Genomic DNA, 9,610 nt, shown 5'->3' on the forward strand with positions numbered 1-9,610 from the left:
TCTTTTTAAGTATCAAATTATTTCTATAATTTTTACAAAAATGTCATATTTATTTAACATTTTAATGGAATCTTAATGAATTTTTACAAGTTTTTATAAGTTTTCATGTGTTTTTAAAATTTTTTAAATTTTGAAAGATTTAAAAATTCAAAAAAATGTACCCGGGTTATGTGTCAGTTGCGTGTGAACATCAGCTATTAATCATGAACATGCGTCACGAGGGGTATATCCCCGCACACGAACAAGGCATTAGAAGGCCCACACGCGCACGATAGAGGGGAAAGGAGCGGTCACACGCGAAAGACAGACGAAGAGACGTGGGTGCCAACAATGGCAGGGGTAAGGTGAGGGAAAATGTGTGGTATAAAGTATAAGTGGAGTTGTTATGGGTTTTTTTTTTGAAATTTGTCAAAAAGGGATATATATATATATATATATATATATATATATATATATATATATATATATAGAGGGGTCGAGGGTAGGTACCTAAGGGGTGGGCGAGTAAGGGGCTAGGAGGGTTAGGGGGGTATGGGCGGGCGGCTAGGGGGGCTAGGAGGGTTGTGGGCGGGCAGGAAGGGGGGAGGTAGTGGGAGAGGGAGGAGGCATTAGTGAGGAGGCACGATGGGAGAAGGCACGAGAGAGGAGGCGCAATCGGCTAGCAGCGCTCAGGGCCACTTCGGACAGCAGGGACGACGGTGGGTGGACACGGGTGACGGTGGGGCAATCATGGCCGACGGTGGGGCGAGCAGAGATCTAGGCAGTGACATGGTGCTACGGGAGGGCATAGCTTGGCGGCGAGTTGAAGCATCTCTACAAGCGGCGGATCGGGGCATCGGAGTGGCGACGGGCCGGGCGGCTAGGCGGCTCTATTGCGGCCAGTGTGGGCAAACGTGGCAGAGCACCTCAGGCAGTTGATAGGAGTCTCTACATCGCCTAGTGCGGGCGGACGTGACAGGGGTACCTTGGGTGACTGACAGGCGTCTCTGCGACAACCAGTGCAAGTGGATGTGGCAGGGGTACCGGGGAGAAGGGAGAGGAAGGGAGAGAGAGGACACGAGTGGGGGAAGGGGGGAAGGAGGAAGGTGGAAAGGGGCGGTTGGGGGAACGGGGGGAGGTATATTTGTGTTTTGGTTTTGTTTTGTTTTTCTTTCCTCTTTTTTGTTTTTTTTTTGTTTTTTTTTGTTTGGTGTGTTTTTTTTTTATTTTAAAATTAAATGACAGTCGGTGCTCTTATCTTACGCGTGTGCACAGGGCGAGGGTAAAAAAATTTTAAGTTTTAGGGATTGAAAGGATGGGCGGAAACACACGAGGGTGGAGGATGGTGGGATGGATAAGTTGACGTGCCTGAGAAGTCGGAATCGGGAATGTTCACATGCAAACACGCATAATATTGGAGCATAAAATTAGGGAAGTTTTGAGGTCTCAAAAATGCCTTTTAGGAGATAGAAAGATAGTGCTCTAGACCAATAGGAGCAAAGCCTCCGTAACGGAACTTCTATTTTAAAAAAGGCACAATTTTATTTTACAAAAAGATACATATATAATAATATTACGAATTTGTATGATTCATCTTTATTTTTAGCCTTTTATATTCGTGATTATGACATTCTTTGCATTAATGATATACAGTCCTGGCCTCTTTTATTTAATGATATGTCTGAATTAATGATAATGACAAGTTTACTCTAAATTCAAATTAGTAAAAAAATTGACACTTATTTTTTTTCCTCCTTTCTTTTGTCCCTCTAGTAGTAGCCTAGTCTTCTCTGTTTGTGTGTGTGTGTGTGTGCGTGTGTGTGTTATGGATACATAAATGTAGTGGGAGCTCACGCTCAACCGCCAAGACCCACGGACCACTTATTGCTTCAAGTGTTTCAAGCGAGCTCTAATGGCTATCTCTCACCTAGCCGACGCACCGTGGATCCTATGAGTGTAGTGAGCTTACCTTGATGCCGATACGAGTTGCCTCCTCTCACACACACCCCGGTAGCTCCACGATCCTAGATACGAGCTCAAGCATCCTCAAGCCTCCTCCATCTCCAAGCTCCATCCTCCATAGCCGTGCACGTGAGAAAAGAGAAGAGAAGAGAAGAAGAGAAAAGGAGATGGTGAAGAGCTTCACCCTCTTGATCCCTCACTCACACACACTCACTCCCTCATGCTCTCACACTCCCTCTCTCAAGAGCACACACAAGCAAGAAGATGAGGAGAAGAGAAGAAGAAGAGAGCTCTTGTTAGCCACACACCAAAGAATAAGTTTCCATTCACTTTTTGAACTTTATATATACAAACCCTAAAACCCCATGGGTGCCCATCCCTTTTTTACATGACCGGCCATTGTGGCAAGGTCATTTTTCCATTTCCCTCTTCTAGCCTTATGCCTCTAGCCTACACCCGTCTAATATTTTACAATTGGCACAGGAGGGAGCCTGGCGCTCTTTTACAAGAGTTTTCCAAGTTTTTTGAGGTGCCTTTCATTTAAAATTGCACTTTTTTCCCGGCTTAGCTTTGGAGATCGCTGCGTGTCTTTGCTCTTTTTCCATGTTTTTTTTTGCTTTTTCCTTCCTTTTTCCACCATCTCGACTTGGGATTAACATTACCCCCCCTCCTAGATGGGTGTCAGTCCCATGGCACTTCTGTGTTGTTGTAGGGTGGCAGGCAATTAGCCAAGTGGTGTAAAGGTGAGGACCACTTGGAGACTCAAGTGCTTGTGGAAGCTGTGAAATGATTTTTGTCAGAGAGGCCAAATGGATATTGCGGGGTTGACGGGGGCCTTTGAAGTTAGTGGTTTGTTGCTTTTTATGATGCCTAAAAGGAGAAGGTGCGGTGCTGTTCCTAAGGGAAGTGCCTACCTCATTGTGTTAGTGCATTGTGCTCGTGCTAGTGGAATGGGGAGGTGGGTCTAACCATAGGCAAGCCTGGGTGATGTCCCACACTTGAGGACCCCATTTGTGCCAAGGGAGGTGCGGTGAAAATGGCTTAGGGTTACAGGTCAACCATAGGCGAGTGTTACCTCCCTAGGTATGTCCTGCCCTTGATGTGCCCTAAGTGTGAAGTGGGGGAGCAAAAGGGCTAGGGGGTTAGTAGTGGAGCCGGCTGACCAAAGCCACCGAACACGCCTAACTTGAGAACCCCTAGGTGCAGTGATCGTGCTTTATGTGGTGGTAAGTGCTTCTGCAAGTGGGCTATGTTGTCCAGTCAATGGAGAGTGTTTTTCGTGATTTTCCTTTCATGCTGTTCTTTTCTTTGCTTTTACTTTACTTTACTTTTCTTTCTTTCTTTTTTAATTGAAGTTACAGTAGTGGAATGACAGCCAGGGCCTAAGTCTCTTCATTTGAATGAAGAGGGGAAGGGGGTCGGATGGATTTGCTCAAAAATTGATAGCTTTGCATGTATCCTTTCAGATTCATGCGAATGTGGAGAGAGGTGGTGGAGAGGAAAGGGTGATTGCATCTAGTAAACTGGCTGTCATTCATGTCTTCTAGGAGTGCTAGGCAAAAACATGGGAGGAGACTAGCCCTCATCATTAGATGAGCCATGGCACAGCTGTCAATGGCGTTAAGGTCGAAGAAGAGGGGAGGCAGGCCGCGCTCTTATAGAGTCGGGTCCTGCTTAAGTAATAGCTTAAGTAATCTAAGGTAGTTACATGTAGTTACAAAAGTTGGATCGGGGCATAAAGAGAAATCTATGAGAAAGTGCGTCATAGAGTCATCTAGGCTTTCTGAGTTAAAGAGGAGGGCATGTTCGAAGGATACTACATTGGAGTTATAGATAATGGGAAAGTCGTAACGCCCATGGAGGGTGGCATCAAAATCCACACCTATCCTTTGAGGGTATGCCATGTATGTGGGGTTGTTCCTCTCGATGGACAGTGTGTTACAAAACGGCATCCAGGCGAGCATACTAATGTTGCATACTCGCCTCCTCCATAGGGATTGGCTTTTATAGCCCTGTACTGTATGTGGAACTTCAAAAACTTTGTCTAGTAGGCAGTCTCTTCAGTTCCCCAAGAGGTGGGGATCTTCTCTCTCTCTTCTAGCCACTTTTGCCCTAGTCGGCCCCACCAATCGCGATCACCTCCTCCATCACCTTATGCGGCAAGACCCTCCACAAGCTATTGGGCAAGAGAAAGCTAAAGGTGAATGGATCCTTTTCTTTTTCTTGTCTCTCCCAAACCACTAGCTCTGCGTGGAATCCAGCTTGGATGTCATTAGGGAAAGGTGCAAGGGGTGCGGACGGCTCCATGGCTGGCTTGGACCTTAACTGCTTCCTAGCTTCTTCGACTAACTTCCTGCATCTCTCTTTAAGTGCGGCTTGTGTCTCCGCAGATGGGTCCTCCTGTTGTTGCTCTTGAGACTGTGGGGAGGGGGGGTGGTGGGATCACATCCTCTCTGAATCTGCCCATGTCGAATTCCAAATCTGCTTCCTCCCCCTTTCGGTCTCCTGTTTGTGCTCCCTCTTCAAATCCTATGGCATCTATTTCCTCGGGGGTTAGGCCAGCCAGCAGTAGGTATTTCCTTTTCTCTTCTAGGCTCAGTCTAACCTTCGCAGGTTGGGGTGGCATCTGCAATCCTACATGCAAGGCTCTACGTGCAATGTAAAGCTTCTTTTGCGCCACCTCCAATGATTCTCCCTCCTCTGGGTAGGTGGCGTCCATGATTGTGTTGAGGAAGTCCTTTTGTTGGGCATCGAAGGCCACCTGGGCGGCTTTTGCCTTGTTCTCTGCAATGATCTTCTCTTTTTCCACCAGAGCAAGGCACTGTGCCAGTGTCTTCACCCTTTTTTCATTCTGTGTGTCCCACTCCTCTACTCTCTTGTTCATCTCTTCTAGGCTCTCTCCTTGCCTTAGAGCCAGGGTCGTGAGCCTTTGTTCTTGGTCTTCTCGTTCTCTGACCAGTTTCTCATGTTCTTCTTTTTTAAAGTTCAGCTAATCGGTCAGGGACTCAATCTCGTTCTGCTGCTGCTCCATGTTCTGTTTTCTTTCCTCGTCCCTGGCATTGAGCTCAGCCATAAGCGCTTCGACTTTGGCGGTTTTTGCAATGAGCTCCTCATACTGCATGATTAGGAGCTTGTGTTCTCTCTGCATTTTCACAAGTTCCTGTGTTTTATTGTCTAGCAGCTGCCTCCAGTGCTCTTCCCTATCGTCCTTAGCCTTCACTTCTTGCTTGAGATCCGAGATCTCCCTTTGCTGCATGGCTATCATCCTAGTTTTGTCGAGTTGGAAGGCAGCTACTGACTCATTTTTAGCCGCCAACTCAGCCACAGCTATCTTTCGTTCCTCCTTAGCTTTCTCCAATTGGGAGAGTAGCTCGGTGACGTACTCGTCGTAGTTAGCTGATGGCGTCATCGTTGTGTGGATTGGTGATGTCGAGGCTTCCACCTTCTGTCGTTTAGGGTCTTGTCTTGATTCTGCATCAGTGGCTGGCCTCTTTTGCCCTGTGGCTGTAGTTTCGGTGCTTTGTCCCTGGGCCATTTCTTTATTGATGAAGTGTTGCATCCATGCCACAAAATTCAAAACATCGGCACTGGTCGGGATGCTGGGGGTGATGGTGGTTGGTTCGGTGGGAGGCACAATGAGGGGAGGAATCAGGTAAATTGGGGCTTTGCCCTTGCCCTCAATGACAGTGGGTGGCACAATTTCTGGCGCCTGTGTTCTAGAACCAGGCCCTTTTTCTCTTTGTAGGCTCAGATTCCCCAATTCATCTGTCCTACTTTGTTGTTCGATAGACCGGCGTGTAGCCTCATCCAGGTCTTCTTCCTCCTTTCTTCTTAGTTCCTCTTCTTCCTCAATTTCCATGCCCTTTTTCCTACCCCATCCATTTTTCATAATATATGTTTATGTGCTTTACTAATTTTGATTTGATTGGCCTAATTTGATTCACCTTACCCCCTCCCCTTCTATCTTGAGAAGAATCCTTCCTAGGATTTAGGGTCAGAAGGGCAAGGGTGTTAGGCATGTTGAGATGACAAGCTCAACACATGCCGACATTGATGATGGACCGCCTGGTTAGATGGGTCCACACGTCTACACCTAGCACGTCGGTGGTCATTATGCATCTCACATGGCCACTGACTCATTACTTATTATATTCAGGTTGTTACACCTATTTACAGCTGGCATAGTTATAGCGCCAGTCGACTAGTGTAGTCGGTTATGCATTGTTTGACTTAGTAGGCCACTTTCCTTTTATGTTGTATCTCATCTATACTTTGAGTACATTGAAAAGAGTGTGGAAGAAGAAGAAGAAATCAGCAAGAAAACGTTTTGGCCTCGATCTCTCTTCTTGTCTCTTGAGTGAGCTTCTCCTTGTGCATTCTGTGTGTGTTCGGCGCAGCATCTTGAGCAACCCCCTCCAGCACGCGATTCTTGACATGGTATCAGAGCCGCGCCACTGAGAGAGGCTGATTTTGAAGGCTGAAGTGAAGGAGAAGAAGCAAGGTTTGAGCAAGCTAGCTACGTGTAAGAATCTCTCCCATTCTTCCACTTCTTCTCTTGGATAGTGCCTGTGGAGGCACCGGAAGCAGGGCAGAGCAAAAATCTCACATTGCAGTGAGATTTGGTGTGCACGAAGAGCGCTGTATATTCTACAAATTAACCCTTTTGGGCTTTCCCGCAGTTATTTTGGGCATTTGAGGCCGTTTCAGGGCCCGTTTTAGAGCCGCAAGGTTGCGGACAACAGTTTGAGGGTACACTGTGACTTCGACTGTATTGACCGAACGTGGGTGCGCAGGTTACAGATTTCAGATATGTAAGTTCAAAGGTGTTTACCAGTGAGTAAACATAAGGTTTATCTGCAAACTGGTTGCAGATTGCATGTATTGTTGAGCAGACAGTGAAAAAGGTTGTCTGGTGTATTGCTGTGCACTACAGGTCAAGGGTTGCAGAAGATTTTCTTGTTGTTTGGTATTAATTTTGTGATAATGGCAAAGAATAGTGGAAGCCCCATCATTGAGAATCTCGACAAGAACAACTACCCATCATGGAAGTTTCGTGTCACGAACTTCCTTATTGGAAAAGGCCTCTACGAGTTCGTTTCAGGTGAAGAAAAGGAGCCGGAGGTGAGTGATCCTCCAACTGCAGAAGAGACAAAGGCACGAAAGGAATGGAATGCAAAAGACAAGAAGGTCATGTATTGGTTGTCTGCAGTAATTGACAATAATATGCTGGGACACATTAGAAATGCAGAGAATGCATATGCAGCTTGGACCATACTTGAAAGTATGTTTTCTGTAAATACAAAGGCACGAAATATTCAACTCAAGCAAGAGTTGAATACATTGAAGAAAGGGAAGATGTCTATCAATGAGTATGCATTGAAGGTAAGGAGCATTGCAAATGCATTGGCAGTGATTGATGTAATGCCCGATGATGATGATTTGGTGTCGTCTACCTTGGGTGGACTTAACAATGAAAAGGCTTGGAAGTCTTTTGTAACTTCTGTATATATCAGAAAGCCATTTCCAGATTTCGATGAGTTGGTCTCCCTTATGATCACTGAAGAGATCAACATGCAGAGTGAGACATCTGAAAGAAGTGGTAAACAGGTCCAAGCTTTCTACTCCAGTTCAGGAAGGGGACGTGGCAGGTTCTCTTCAAGAGGCCGTGGTACAGGACGTGGTAGTGACAACCAGCAAAACAGATTGAATCAGCAATTTGGCGATATGCAAGTTTCAGGAGGTCGTGGTAACTTTAGAGGCAAGGGGAGCTTTAGAGGAAGAGGTGGATGGCAGAACAGAGGTTCTAACAACTCTGGTATTGTGTGCCACTACTGTGGCAAAACAGGTCATATTGCAGCCCAATGTTATGCTAAGAGAGATGATATCCGTAGTGGTAAGTTGCAGCAAGGAAACTATGCATCGTCTTCACGACAGAATGAAGACAAAAATGAACGTTTGTTCGTTATGCAGCATATGCTGAATGCTGTTACAGGAAAGGGAACACATGAAGATGTTTGGTATGTTGATTCAGGTGCATCCAATCATATGACCAGCCATGCAGAATGGTTTGGAGAGATGCAAGATTTGCATAATGCAGGTTATGTGCAGACGGGTGATGACTCATGCCACCCAATTCCACACATTGGAAAAGTTTCCTTGTCCTTGCATGATGGTAAGACAAAGAGTCTTTCAGATGTATTACATGTGCCATCTATTACAAAGAACTTGGTGTCAGTCGGTCAAATGGTAGAGCAAGGGCTTCAAGTCAGATTTAATGCAAAGGGCTACTTTGTAGAAGACTTCAATGACAAGTGCAGGTTGGTAGCAAAGGGAAGTAGAGTTGGACGTATGTTCACTCTAGATGATGGAATTCCTACTATGAATGCGGCTATGTATGCCAAAGGAAAAGGTGTTGTTGCAGACATTGAAATTTGGCACAAACGCATTGGACATGCAAATGTACAAAGGCTAAAATTAATGCAGTCCAAAGGGTTGGTTACAGGTTTGCCTACATTTAGAGTTGTAGAATTTCAAAAGGTATGTGAAGCATGTCAGTTTGGTAAGCAAGCAAGACAACCCTTTTCACATGATAGAGATGTAAGCAGAAATATCCTTGATGTTGTGCATACAGACATTTGGGGGCCTACACAAAATGTATCTCTTGGAGGCAGTTCATACTTTGTCACATTCATTGATGATTGTTCTAGAAAGCTGTGGGTATATTTTATGAAGGAAAAGAGTGAAGCATTTGAGCACTTTAGAACTTTCAAGGCTGCAGTTGAAAGAGAAACATGCTTGAAAGTACAGTGCTTGAGGTCAGATGGAGGGGGAGAGTACCTCTCAAATGAGTTCAGTGATTTTCTGAGGTCTCATGGGATAAAGAGATAGTTCACATGCAGGTATACCCCACAGCAAAATGGGGTTGCAAAAAAGAAAAACAGGCATATTGCAGAAGTTGCATGCGCCTTGATGGCTGAAAAGAATATGCCTAAGCATTTTTTATCTGAGGTTATTCATACTGCTGTTTATATTATGAACAGAACTCCCACAGCTGCAGTTCATGGTATGACCCCCGAAGAATGTTTTACAGGTAAGAAGCCTGATGTTTCACACTTGAAAGTATTTGGCTGCATTGCGTATGTTCATGTGCTAGATGAGTTGCGGAAGAAACTGGATCCAAAGGCTGAAAAGTGTGTCTTTATTGGATACTCTTTAGAGCAGAAAGGGTATCGTTGTTACAACCCTATCACATGTAAGTTCAGAGTGAGCATGGATGTCATCTTTGATGAAATGAGGAGTTGGTATGCATCTAGTGGTGATGCATTGGATGTTGATGATGATCATGACACTCATGTGCAGGCTGAAAGGCAAGAATCACGGACTCTTAGTGGACCAGAGACATCATCTGGTAGTCCTTGGTCTGGGAGACTAAGGAGTACCTCTACATCTTCGAGTGCATCTAGTAGCACTACAGCTAAAGACAAAGGAAAGAATAAAGTGTCAGAAGGCATTGATGCAGTTCTTGATGGAGACTCCAGTGGCTCAAAGAGCTTGGATGATGAGCTTGGCATTCCTTCGGTGAGGACTCCAGGTGTGCAGAGAGCACGTGTTAATGCAAAGACTCCATTGAGTGATCCAGTGGTACGCAGGTCTAGCAGGGTGAGATACC

Source organism: Lygodium microphyllum, chromosome 4 (assembly GCF_053477565.2).
Source record: "Lygodium microphyllum isolate KBCC chromosome 4, Lygodium_microphyllum_v1.1.10, whole genome shotgun sequence".
Lineage (NCBI taxonomy): Eukaryota > Viridiplantae > Streptophyta > Polypodiopsida > Schizaeales > Lygodiaceae > Lygodium > Lygodium microphyllum.